The sequence below is a fragment of the Equus quagga genome, chromosome 1, assembly GCF_021613505.1.
Source record: "Equus quagga isolate Etosha38 chromosome 1, UCLA_HA_Equagga_1.0, whole genome shotgun sequence".
Lineage (NCBI taxonomy): Eukaryota > Metazoa > Chordata > Mammalia > Perissodactyla > Equidae > Equus > Equus quagga.
In genome coordinates, this window is record NC_060267.1 from 42426943 (window position 1) to 42440099 (window position 13157).

At 35.5% G+C, this 13157-nt stretch overlaps 1 protein-coding gene across 3 annotated transcripts in view; it reads left to right on the forward strand.

Annotated features, from left to right (window-relative positions):
- EPS8 (epidermal growth factor receptor pathway substrate 8) overlaps nucleotides 1–13157 on the forward strand; it is a 170926-nt gene that overhangs the window by 54244 nt on the left and 103525 nt on the right. For 2 of the 3 annotated variants that reach the window (XM_046673718.1, XM_046673713.1), the window contains exon 2: nucleotides 1652–1722. The exons of the other annotated variant lie outside the window; for it this stretch is intronic. The gene's annotated coding sequence lies outside the window, so the exon portion shown is untranslated. The remainder of the gene's footprint in view (nucleotides 1–1651; nucleotides 1723–13157) is intronic. 3 annotated transcript variants of the gene reach the window in all.

The window sequence follows — 13157 nt, forward strand, 5'->3', positions numbered from 1 at the left end:
AGGCTATTGATATATGCATGGTTTTATGGTTCAGTATCAAATATTTTCGGGACACCTTATGAAATTTTTTGTTGCACCTTATGTCTTATTTTTCTCTTATTATAACCTACCAATTTATTTCTGCTATTGTTTCTTTCTGCTACCTCCATCAATCCTAGCTCTCCAAATTCAAATTTAATGCTTCTAAGCAATGCTTCTGACCTGCTGTGGATTAATTTGATTACCTACTTCATTAGAACTTTTTCTAAAATAAGATTTAAAAAGATCCAAGCCGAGCTTGAAGGCATCTTCTCAGAGTAAAATGAAGAAGTTTAGAACATAAACTGTGTGACATCTGTTTAACTAGTCATCTAACTTCTAAACAAATTTATTTTATTGAGGCTACATTGGTTTGTAACATTGTGTAAATTTCAGGTGTACGTCATTATATTTTGACTTCTGTGTAGACTACATTGTGTTCACCACCAAAAGTCTAGCTTCCATCTGTCACCATATCTATGTGCCCCGTTACCTCTTTCGCCCTCCCCCCATTCCCCTTCCCCTCTGGTATCTGTATCTGTTCTCTGTATCTCTGTGTGTGTTGGTTGGTTTATCTTTTCCATATGAGTGAAGTGATATGGTAATTGTCTTTCTCCATCTGACTTATTTTGCTTAGCATAATACCCTCAAAGTCCATCTATGTTGTCAAAAATGGCATAATTTCATTTGTTTTTTAGCTGTGTAACTTTTTAATTTACTTGATGACATTGTTGAGATTGTCACAGACGTGTGGCCTCTAGGCAAGTGAGATTTTATTATATTAGGATCTGAATAGAAGAATGAAATGCTGATCTTCTGTTTTTCCATACTGTCAACTTACAAGAATTGGAATTCAGATTCAGATCTGCAGTACTCCCAAGTCCATTTTCTTTGCTATTAGACTCCTGTGACAAAGAAATCAACACTGTTAATTATTACAGTTCTTTAGGATGATATGGAATTAATAATAGTTTTTGATTTAAAACATAAACTCTTTGTCCTTATCTTATAATTGGCATTTTTCTTTATCTTAGCTTTCAAGAATTTTTCACACATATGGATGCTTCAAAGATCTAATGAATAGGTGCATATTCAAAATGCATTTTACAAGACTGTATGTTACATATAGGTCGTTTAGTAACATGCGATTTGAATATGGGTCTATATTTTAAAAACCCCAGCTACTATATTTATTTATAGGCCTTGAGCTGAATATACAAGTTCAACTACATAAAGGAAATAATTGAATATGCCTATTTTACTTACAGTTTGTAAAATGCTAGAAAATATTAAAAAGATGCAAAATAAAGTACTTTTGAGGCATTCGCAGTTAGACATGGACTCAAATCCTACTTTAAGTCTTAGAATCTTAGTTTGTCCAATGCTTAGCAGAGTTACTGCCAGGATTCAATCGGATGGCATGTGAACATGCCTCTCGCAATGTTTGACCCTGCCTGATCTCTTTCCTCTTTATCTTTTACATCCATATAATTTTGATTCTAAATAAAAAGAGAAGAAAAAGTATAAATAAAACAGAGAAAAATGTATTAATTGAGCAGAAGCAGCTATTTCTTGCCTGCTGAGCTTCACAATGAATGGTATTTTACCTTTATTCATTTATTTTTATATGCAGGGCATCTCTAGTAGAGCTTTCATTGGACTGAAGTGGAAACATAAGAATTGGAGCATATTTTCATTTTCAAGGTGAGTTCATTTGTAGAAAATTAGTATATTTAAACCAGACTGCTATTTCTTAGGAAATGTTGTCATTTGCCTGTGCTCAGAGAAATGTCACAATTATACATGAAATGCAGTCAGCATGGAATGATGGCGAGAGGCCCAGGCTGAGTCTGGAGCTCGCCCAACGCCCGGCTCTGCTGCAGGTGCCCTCGGTGTGGTGGTGCTGGTTACTTGACTTCATTGTGTCAATTTGTCTACTTTTTAGATAGGAGTGATATGGCTGTTGGCTCTGCTTACCTTCCAGGTTACATGTTGTGAGAATAAATTGAGATCATGGATATGAAAGTGTTTCATTAAGAAAAATACACAGTAGAGGTATTAAGATTGTGAACTGTCACTGAATTAAATGGGAATTAACAGTTACAGGCAGAGAATCTTTTTAAGTATGACATTTTTTAATGTTATTGCAGCCTAATACCCTGGAACAGTAGTAAGACAGGGCCAGCTTATATATTGTTTTGGAAAAAACTGGCAAGCAAAAAAGAATAAGAAGAAGTGGTTGAGGAAAGAAAACAAAACCAAACCCATTAGATGGTCTTGAAGGCATTGAAATTTTTAGAACTACAAATTTCTTTACTTATTAGGGAATTTTTGAAGGTTATTAATCTACGGATTACTAAAAGTGTATTTTCCATTAGAAATCTGGTTACATTATTTTCAGTATTTTTACAATTCAGTACTTTACATTCTTGCTGTGGGAAAAAAATCTAGTTCTGATTTTTTCCTTCTCTAGAGTTTTACCCATTTGTCTGCGTGCTTTGATGTGTGTGGTATGATGCTTAGTAAAAGTGAATGGTGTTTCTTCTAACTCCATTGAGTTTTTTGGTTTTCTTTTTAACTTCCTTTATTTCTCTCATTATTCTTCAACTCACCCAGCATTTAACTGTCTTCTCTCTGTTTGGGCTGAGGTTTTTCCTTGTCTCTTATTCTTGGTATCCCAAATTGTATACCTAGGGTTTTTGAAGGTGCCAGGATATGCCAGGATACTGTTTAGCAAATGTGATTGATTACTGTATTTCTTTCTAGTAACTATGTTTGGAAAGTATTTACCTATATCCTCGGAGAGAAATACTGGTCAGATGGTAATAAAATGACTATCTTTGCGTACCCTGGTGTTTAGATATTATCCTATTCTGGTGTGGTGGTCCTTACTGTATAACTAGATAATTTGGTCATCTTTTGTCTAATGTTGCAACTGCTGACATCTCTGTGTTTTAGTCTAGAAGAAAATGTTATATTTTCCTCGCACAATTTACTTCTTCAGTTCGTTGCTCAGTGACTGAGGGGGCTGTGCTCAGGGCCCTTCATAGTGATGAGCGAGCCGTCCTTTAATCTTCAGTGTTGGCTCAATTGTTTTAATCTTCCTACTGCCACTGTACCCTCTAAGTTACTGCTTGGCTGAGTCATCTAGCAACTACTTTGGTGTTCTCTTTATACAATTACAAATCATGTTCTTTTGTATCTTTAAGAAATGTTGTTTCTTACTTACTAAACAGGAGGCTTATTTAGTTTCACTTAGAAGTCATTTCTTTGGTTTCCCCAAAAAGTAATTGACCAGGCCAAAGAAATACAGTTTCAGGGGGCTTTTACTAATTCTGTTTTTTTTTTTTTAGATAGTGAGTTTAGGATGTATCAGAAAGGCCTGGATTCATAGTCTTCACCATCTAAAACCTGTAAAAATTTTGGGCATGCATCCTTTCTGAGCCTCAGACTTCGTAGTTGTAAAAATGGGTGTGGTGTTACCTATATCATAGAATTGTTAGGATTAAATGAGATAGCATATTGGACTTGCCTAGGACGGGATGGAGCACAAATGTGAGCTTGGGTAATTATCATCACTGCTGATTTCTCCTCCTCGTGTTGTCATTACTGTCATGATTAAGTGGTAAAGCCCAAAGGGAGTTTCGTACAGGTGAGCTCAGAACAGAATGCAGCGCTGATGAAGGTCTCTTGTTGCTTCAGTAGATGACCTTGAGAAATTGTGTGTAGTTGTGTTTTCTTGGATGCACCATTCATCTTTGTTAAGATGAGAAAGTCCAGGCCTAGATAAGGGTCAACATACCCAGCTGAGATTACTACAGACTCATGGAAATGGGTTAATTAGTCCCTCATGAACTGTTTCAGGAAATAGCGTTAGAGTTTTATGAAATATACAGTTTAACTTTAGACTTTGCAAAAACAGTGACAAAAAGTATTTAAAAAAATCCGTCTTTTCTGTGTGTGTTTCTGTTTTATGGCTAAGATGAAAAAATTCTCACCTGAAATCAGATTTTAAAGAACAGACATATAGTGATTAATCGTCCAGCTTCCTTTTGCCCGCACACAGACACACTGCATTTTCTCTTTCATTTCAGAGTCTGAGTGTGCAGCTGTGGGGAGGCGATAACAGCACAGCAAATGGCTTCTTGCTGTCAGTTTGTGGATGATTGAAATTACTGACTTTTATGTGAAAACTGAATAAGATCTTTTTGTGCGAGAATACTAGAAAAAATATGTTTCTATTCAGAAAATACTGTAGCTCTTTGAATCTTTAGCGTGAAGTTCACATGAAGTGAAAAAAAGCCCTGAGTGAATGAAACATTTAAAATAGTGAAAAGCTTATTTTAAAGTTTTATATTCTGAATTTAACTCTTCAAAGTACTTTGAAAGGATAATAAACATTTCCAAGATGACAAGGTTTCTGTTTAGGGGGTTTGATTAAATCAGTGAAAACCTTGGATAACTGTTGCTCAGAACATTTTGATTATTCTGTCCAAAAAGGATTTATTTCCATGTCATATAAAGACGTGCCTTTAAGATACTATGAGATGTATTGTTGACTGAAATTTTTCCCTGAGATACATTTCTGAAATTAGTAAATGGAATATTTTAAATGTCATATGGAAGCCTGTCATCTGTGAATCTTTGTTTTTTTTTTTTGTGAGGAAGATTTGCCCTGAGCTAGCATCTGTACCAGTCTTCCTCTCTTTTGTATGTGGGATGCCTTCACAGCATGGCTGATGAGTGGAGTAGGTCCATGCCTGGGATCTGAACCCGCGAACTTGGACCGTGGAAGCTGGGCACTCAGAACTTGAACCACTCGGCCATGGGCCAGCCCCCATGTGAATCTACTTTTAAGGCAGTATGCAACAAGTAACAGATCTTTTGTGTTATTGAAGATTTTCTTATTTACATATAGATAAGGGAGGTCATACATTTCTCTCTTTTTTTAGTTAGATGGGAGGTGTGGTTATTTTCTGAGGAGGGGTGAAGGAAAAGAGGGGCTGTCCTATAACTTGAGAACATGGTTATTGGGGGGAATATGTTGTGAAACCCACAAGAAGTAAAGCGTTAATAAGCAGCAGTCAGAGACCAACTAATCCTGATATAAATCTGTGTGTGCCCAACTGTTGTTTGTGATTCTCCTTAATAACATAGGAAGCAAATGTAGAGAAGGCCAGAGTAAAGATAAGGTCCCTACCCTCAAAAGGTTCACAGTTTCATTGACCAATTAGAATTATCTTAAAGCCCCTTAGTGTCTGCGCTCTCTGCAGATACCCACAGTCTAGTTCTAGTGCGTCTGTTGAATCTTTATTTCCAGATTATCTTCAAGCATGTAGCTCAGTGCTTGGAATATATATTGGTTAAATTAATCATTGGTGTGGAATCCACTGCTAAAGGGAAAAGCTGTGCTTTTATTCTTCTTCTAGTGATTAACAGTACAGCTCTTACCTGTAGAGGACTTACATTCGTCTTCTCTTCAGAAAACATGTAAACAACAAGGGAGTGTAGAGTGAAATATTTGAAGTGTTGGAAATCCAAAATCACCAACCTAGAATTCTGTATCCAGCAAAATTATCATTCAAAATTGAAGGAGAAAAAAAGACTTTCTCAGACAAAACACCACCAAGACAACTGACAATTTGTCACCAGTACACTTGCCTTGAAAGAAATGTTAAAAAGAAATATGATTTGTAAATATTCCAGTCTGTGGCGTGTCTTTGTCTTCTCTTAGTTGTGTCTTTTAGCACATTTTTATTGGCTTGAATATTTTGCTACCAAAACTTGATATCAAAATATATTGTGCTTTAAATATAGTTTCTCTGAAGTGACCATTTTCAGTTAAACTTATTCAAAATCTTAGATATGTAATGTTCTTTTGTTCAAAGTAATGTTCAAAGTAAGTCACAAAGCATCAACCTTGACCTTGTATTTTCATGCAAAAGTCTGTGCTCTCCTCAAGTAGGTGTAGGGTGTTAGGAGTAACGCCTGACCTTTCAAATTCAATTAATGACTCAGCATCCTGGAGAATGTTCCTGAGTATTGTTGCTGTGTTTTTGTAACATCCTCTGAGGTTCTTTGTCATGAGGAACAAATTACCTTTCTGTGCATCAGGAATCAATATTACTAAAAGGGCCACTGCTGTAGTTTCTTTAAGCTTCTTCCCTTGGACTGTTATTGGTTTGGCACAGGTCACTGTGTAAATTATGACATAACATACTACCCCAGATCACTCCCTGGTTTGAAAATGGAATCTATGAATTGGCTTCTGTGTCTGTTTTAGGAGTTATTACCATGGTGATGAACAGTCTGCCTAGTTTTATGGTTGGCATGATTCTTCCAGGTTAAGTCACCTGTGTTTTCTTACTACCAGTTGCCCACAATCTGGGCAGTGGTTAAATTTCCATCACTAAAAAGCAAGTAGTTAGAATGCAAAACTAGTGATTTACTAGAATTAGTACATCAGTGTTTTTAGTCTTTTGATTATTTCCTTTTAGTGCTAACTAGCAGGAGCTTACTCATTTCACACAGTGTTAGACCTTTCCACTGCAATCAGAATTGGTCGGGAATTATTATCCTATACTGCAGTTGTGAATTTTTCATGATTTGTTGAAGCATTATGGGAGAGGGAGAAGAAAACTGACAAAAGCATCTTGATAAAGGAAACTGGACTTATCCATTCGTAATTTTAATGAGTCAACATTTCACATACTTTGCTTTACTGTACTTACGTAAGTTGTGGCAGTGGGTCAGCTGTCTTAAAGTTAAACCTGTAGGTATCTGCAAACATTAAAATAAGTGTTAAGGTGTTTCAGCTAGGTTTAAAATATAACAGGAATGAGGAGGGATGAACACAAGCAAAACAATGAATTTGGGGTAATAAAATGAGTTGTTATATCAATACCAAATGGTCAAACTGAATATAACGAGAGCTCCCTACATGGGGTAAATGGTTCTATAGCAAATCCAGCTGTGTAAAATCCTAGATGTTTAGAAATTAAATCAGCCAGCAAAACAATCAAAACCCCAGATGCCACAGGCCTTGTGAGAAATTTAAACAGTAGAATTGTGGTTACTTGTGCACAACTCAGACTTAACTAAACAAATTAATAAGATTTCCTGAGTGGAATGATGATTTAAGAGAGCTAGTGAAGTTCCAACCCTGAAAAAATACAACTTACTGAATTACAGTCGTTCTTATCTATTTAATGATTTAAATCTAAGGAGTCATATGGGAACAAAGTTTGAATTAGTTCAGTTCTGGTTATAATATATCTTCTCTAACTCATATCTCTCAGTCATCAAAGTGGTTTTCCATTTAATTAGTTTGAGTTGAAGACATTTTCCTCTCTCTTACTTCTGCATCATAAAATTGTAATAATCATTCTGCTTCTAGGATGACTATATGATTTTATTTATACATGATTTAGTATCCACTGCATGGTAAGTACTCCGTAAATCTTTATTCATTCTTTCAGGAGGCAAAGCGGGGCAGGATAACTAATCAACTTACATTAAATAAATTTAAATAAGAGATAAAGCTACAGATTGTCACTTCAAAACTTGCTACATACTGCCATCTCACTATTTTCAGGAATGCTCACTGTATCACTAATGTCTCCAGCAAGAAAGCATTCTGTGTTCATGAACATACATACGTATATATGTATGTCTCTTCATTCTTTGCTGTCACTCCACAGATATCCAGGCCTTTTGACAAAACCTGCCACTGCCCTTGTGACTATTTGTCATGAACTCACCAAGCATGTATCACTGTAGAACTTTTGTTCTAGTTTTTTTTCCTTGAACTCTGGCACATATTTGAACCTACTGAGTCAGTGCTGTCTTATCCAGGCGATTTGTTTTTAAGATTCTCTTCCTTGCCAACCACAGGGACTGAATTTTCTATCCCACAGATGAATACAAGATTCTCAGCCCCCCTCCCCAAATGCCATCGCTCTATCATCCTTGACAATAATGATCCCACTTGTTTCTTGCTGTTTTTCTGCTCGTATTCCTTATTCCTCAACTTGTCCTTCATGTGAAAGAAACACTTCATCCTTTTTGCTTTATCAGATTTTAAAATTTCTGTTATGAAATAATTTTCAGATATCAGCTCCAACAAAGTCTTTTTAACATTACTGGAAAAGAAGTAGCAATTTGCTTCCTGAAACCTTTCTGCCTGTTTATTTAGTTTTTATGACTGACTTCTCACTGCCCATCATGTTAAAGTCTTCTGATCCTTCATTTATACTTAAGTATGATTTTATTAGAGTTGCACTGTGTTCAATACTTATGCATATATCTGTGCTACTTGTACACTTTTAGTACGTATATCCGTCTGTAATGCTAATTAACCTAAAGGGCAAATTCTACATCTTATTTATGAACCTATCAGCATACTCATGTGAGACAAATTTCAACAAATGTTTAAGACACACATATAATAAATATATAATAAATACTTTATTGACAGAGCTTATGAATTTTAAAAATTCATATTTTTCTTTTCATTCATATTTTTCCCCCCTCATACGTCACTCTGTTCTTTGGTGATGAATCAGGGGTGTTGTAAGGAGATTTCTACAGGTCTTATGTCCAAGGTCAGTACTGAGTAGTGGGTGAGTCACTATATGAGTAAGAGTCATTGGTGTAACCCCATTGTATACTTTTTGATAGGGTAACAAAAGTATGAGAATTAAGAAGACGAATGCCACGTGGAAGTGCTGTGAAAACTATATAGTGTGTGTGCACTCACACATACACACTCTGAGAGTGATTTCAGGCAGTGCAAATTTAGTGGTATGAGATAAAGTATGTTGCTGCTGTAACTGCTGACGGTTCCCACGAATGAATAGAAATTGATTTAGAGATCTAGCAGGTAAGTTTGAGATCTGCTCGCTTATCCTGATTTATTGGCATGGATCTATGGGCTAGTCGTATTCTGATGGAATGCAGAATAGTGTTTGCCTTGAGGTAAACAAGTGGGTTTTTTGTGTGTGTATGTTCCCTAATAGGATACCTAGGAATGAATGATCTTCTGTAGAAGTTGAATTTTATTTCATTGTTAAATGAATCAAAATGACATAAAGTGAACTGAAGGCTCATTGTTTTCATGCAATGTATGCTATTTTAATTTTTGGGAGGAGAAACCTGGAAGGCTGATAGGTTTTAAAAATAAAGCAGTATCTATTACTTGCAGATACTGAGATACCTGTAAACAGGCCCCGTTACAAAATGGAGCAATGCCAAGAGAATTTGAGTGGGAGTTATGCATATGTATGTGTCTTTCTAAAAAATCCATGTAAAAATCCACTTGAAATCCATGTATGTGACTATTTAATATGTACTTATTATACCATAGAAGCCAAAGTTTAAAGTAGAGTTACATCTGGTTTAAATTAATTTCTATATTTAAAGATATAGAAAAGGTTTGATAAAATTTATTCAGATTCAGAACAACTACGTTGTTCTTTCTGAATCTTAGTCTTTCCTAATGTTGAAGTCAATTAATGGAGACTTTTCAGTGGTATTTGAGACATACCATATATGTAGATTGCACAGTTCATCCTGGGAGTCTGAGAGGAGGAATAGATTTTTGACATCAAATTCTGAAAGCTCATAAGCCTTAGGATTGACTGACTGAGTCATGGCTGATATTTTGATTTCATATATAGAAGCCATAGGACTTTTCTGTTTTGTCAGTGAATACTCAAAGTCAGTAAGAAATAAAGAAGAACAACAGGCATCCTTACATAAATGAAGCGATACTTTAGTCCCAGCATAGTCAATGTATTGCAGTAAAAATTAAGGTGTACCCTCTTTGGGCTGGAAGAGGTAGCATTAGGTTAATATGTAAGCTTTATCTTCTGAAGTGTAAAATGACCTTACTTGGGAGTTGGTCAAGAAGGTACCTTTGGTTTTGGATTAATTGTAATTAGAACAATCTAAGCAAGCATATAGAAAGGATTACCAAATGCATCAGTTTATAAAATGATAAACAGATGTGGTTTTTAATTTAGGAATAATGTCTGATATTATTGAGAGTACAGAAAGACCTAATCTCCTACCTTTTTTAAAAAAAATATAGGGATATAAAATAGGTCTTATATTTTCTAAGTTAGAACTTGGCACTGAAAACATAAATCCAAGATCTATGTTTATTTTTGTCTAGAGGAAAAATCTTATGCATGTTTATGACTTATACACACACAATACACAATCCATGCTGAATGAGTCCTTTGATTTAAAAGAAAAGAAAAAAGGTGAAAAATCAGCAAGAAAGGTTTGAAAAAGTTATGGGGAAATGGTTTTACAGAGAACTCAATACCACTGCTAAACTAAGAGATGTGTAAACATTTTTTCCTCTCTCAAATTAGAATAGGTTTTTAAAACAATTAATATGCAGTGTTTTGGTGAAAGTGTGGGAGAAGAGAAAAAAATATCATAAACACCTGGTGAGACTGTAAGTATAATATCCGTGGAGTGAAGGGAGGAAAAAGTTTTCCTTAACCCACTTAGGGTCTCTGGCTGGGTCTGCAAATTAAACTGACAAAGACAGATTAACAGGAGAAAAGCATACAAATTTATTTAATAAAAGTTTTATATGTTAATAGCCTTCATAAGGAATTGAAGAAACAGACCTGAGTATTTTTATGCAGGGTTTGGTGAAGGGTGGACAGCCATGGAGGAATATGATAGGTTAAGGAATACGAGGTAAGTACGGTCAGCTGGGGAAACAGCCAGGCCTGTTTGTTCAGATTCTTCTAAGTGTCACATTGTCTTCAGAGATAAGGATGTTCCTTTCCTCCGGGTATAGGGAGAACACCTCTCACATGAGGGTTTTCTGACTTGTTTGTGGGGAGAAGGGTGAGGAGAAGGTCAGATCTTCCTGTTTTTGCTATTTTCTCAAACTCCTAAACCTGAAAATATTAAAAAATATATTCAATATGCCAGGGTGCCATATTTTGGGGGTAGTGTATGCTCAACGCCATCATTCATTCCTCTGTCTGAAACTTCCCCAAGAACTTTCACAGTCTAGAAACTGAGTTAGTAGATTGTCCCATAACCCACTGAACCAGTCTCTCAGTCCTGGACATTTCTATGGAAACAAAAAAAATTAAAAAATAAAAAACGTTTGTTAGAACAAGCTATAAACTCAGTTTTTGAGTCCAGAGAACACTCAGTCGAGAGTATTCCTAGATGTTGGAGTCAAAGAATCTTCAGGTGGAGTGAGGGCAGGCAGTGGCAATCTGGCAGATTTTCCTGGTTTGTAATTTGAATGTCTAGTGATGTCACCAGGTGTTCTGGTGAACTTTCTGAGTGGCAACAAGCACAAAGGTTGTCCATACACGAGCTGTTGTGGTGATTTCTCTGAAGTTTGTATCAAGTTATCCAGCTTTTCAGCTTGCAGGGCTTTGGGTAATAGGCAGTTTTAATTTTTAGTGATTTCAAGTCAGAAGGGTGGGAGAAAAATTTGAAACGTTAGTTTGGAGAGTTATAGATAGTGGAGGAGGCTAGAAGAATTCAGGATCCAATCCAGTTTACAGATAGATAACAAAACCTTAAAGACACTGAAGAGGACTAGAATTTAATACCCATGAGGATATGCTGTAGTTTTCCATTGAAACATAATTTTTGTATAGTCACTCCCATTTCTATTAGAGATAGTTTAATTTGTTTGCAAAATAAGTGTATCTTATTAAACTTGGCCTGATCGTTTACATCAGAACAGCAAGAATAGTGATCGACTATATAGGCTCTTTTTAAGTCTGCTTTGGTGGAACTTCTAATAAGAACCTTTGATTGGACTTTTAAAAGCTTCTCGATGCTAGGAAGCCAAGCCAATGACTCATCATCAGGCTTTGCTTGCAATAGTTATAGACTCGGGTGAATTCCTCTCTTCTTGAGGTCCCCAAAATATTCTGAGGTTCTTGGGTCTGCCAGGAGGTTACCTTCCTTACTCGCTTGTGAGGTGGGAACTCTATGAACAAGATAGCGGGCAGTTTCTTGAAGGGCAGTCTTTTAAGCAGCGGTTCCTTAGGTCAACCTGAGTAAAGTAAGGTAAAGCTGTCTGCTCATATCTGATTCTGTGCACATCATGCTCAAATATGACATTACAGTCCAAGCTTTGCTAACATAAGTAGTGTTTATAATTGTGTCCTGTTACAGGGAGAACAGATTCTTATTGAACTTACACAAATAGCTATATTACCATGAAAATAAGAATACTCACTAAGAGTTTTTTCAAATTCTGGAGGGATCAGGTAGGGAGAAAAGATAAATGCTTTAATTCTGTTTACAAAGGTATAATTTACCAAATTGCTGTAAGTTATATGTAGCTTAAGAGAAAAGAGAAAAAGGTTTCCTTAAATCTGGAAAATAAAACATTAAAGAACCAGCAGTGCTTCAAACAAAAGTCATAAAAATTATAATCATCAATATCAGTTCATTCAGTCTCATGTAATTAATTCTTGTTCGGCTTGATCTTTGGTTAGCAGTTTTATGAAACCATCAGCTTCTTCATTAGTTGTGGAAATTCTTAATCCAGTGGCCTGTTCTCAAAGTTATTCAAGTGATGTTATCATGGTGCATTCTTGCAGTAGGTGGTTATAAACACTTTCAGGGAAGAACCAGAGTAAAACAATAACTTTGAATGACAAAAGACAAAAGTAGTTATGGTTCAAGTTCTGATGAGAGTTCATTTGATAAGGAAATTTAGTTATTTCTGTGGCATACAACAATTTAAGATGATTGGACAAAGAAGGTATTGACAAATATCTGAACTTTATACAGTTTCTAGAAAACCTGTATTAATAAGATATATCCATACACATATAACCTATGAGGGTTTATTATCACTTCTTATTTGACACTGCTTCCTATATAATTTAAATACCAAATAAACCTAATTATTTTAACATCTCTCTTTTACAGGATGAGAGACAAATCCCTTGAGATTTTCCAAGGGCCCTCTGGGAAAACTGAAAATTAGTTTGAGGTCAGAAAGTCTTTATTTAGAATTTGATTTGGGAATTTTGTCAAAAGTATCAAAAGATTTGGACACTTGTCTAAATAGGATCACAGATCATTATGAAATAATACTTAATTATCTATTTAACCAAAGTGAAAAAAGATTT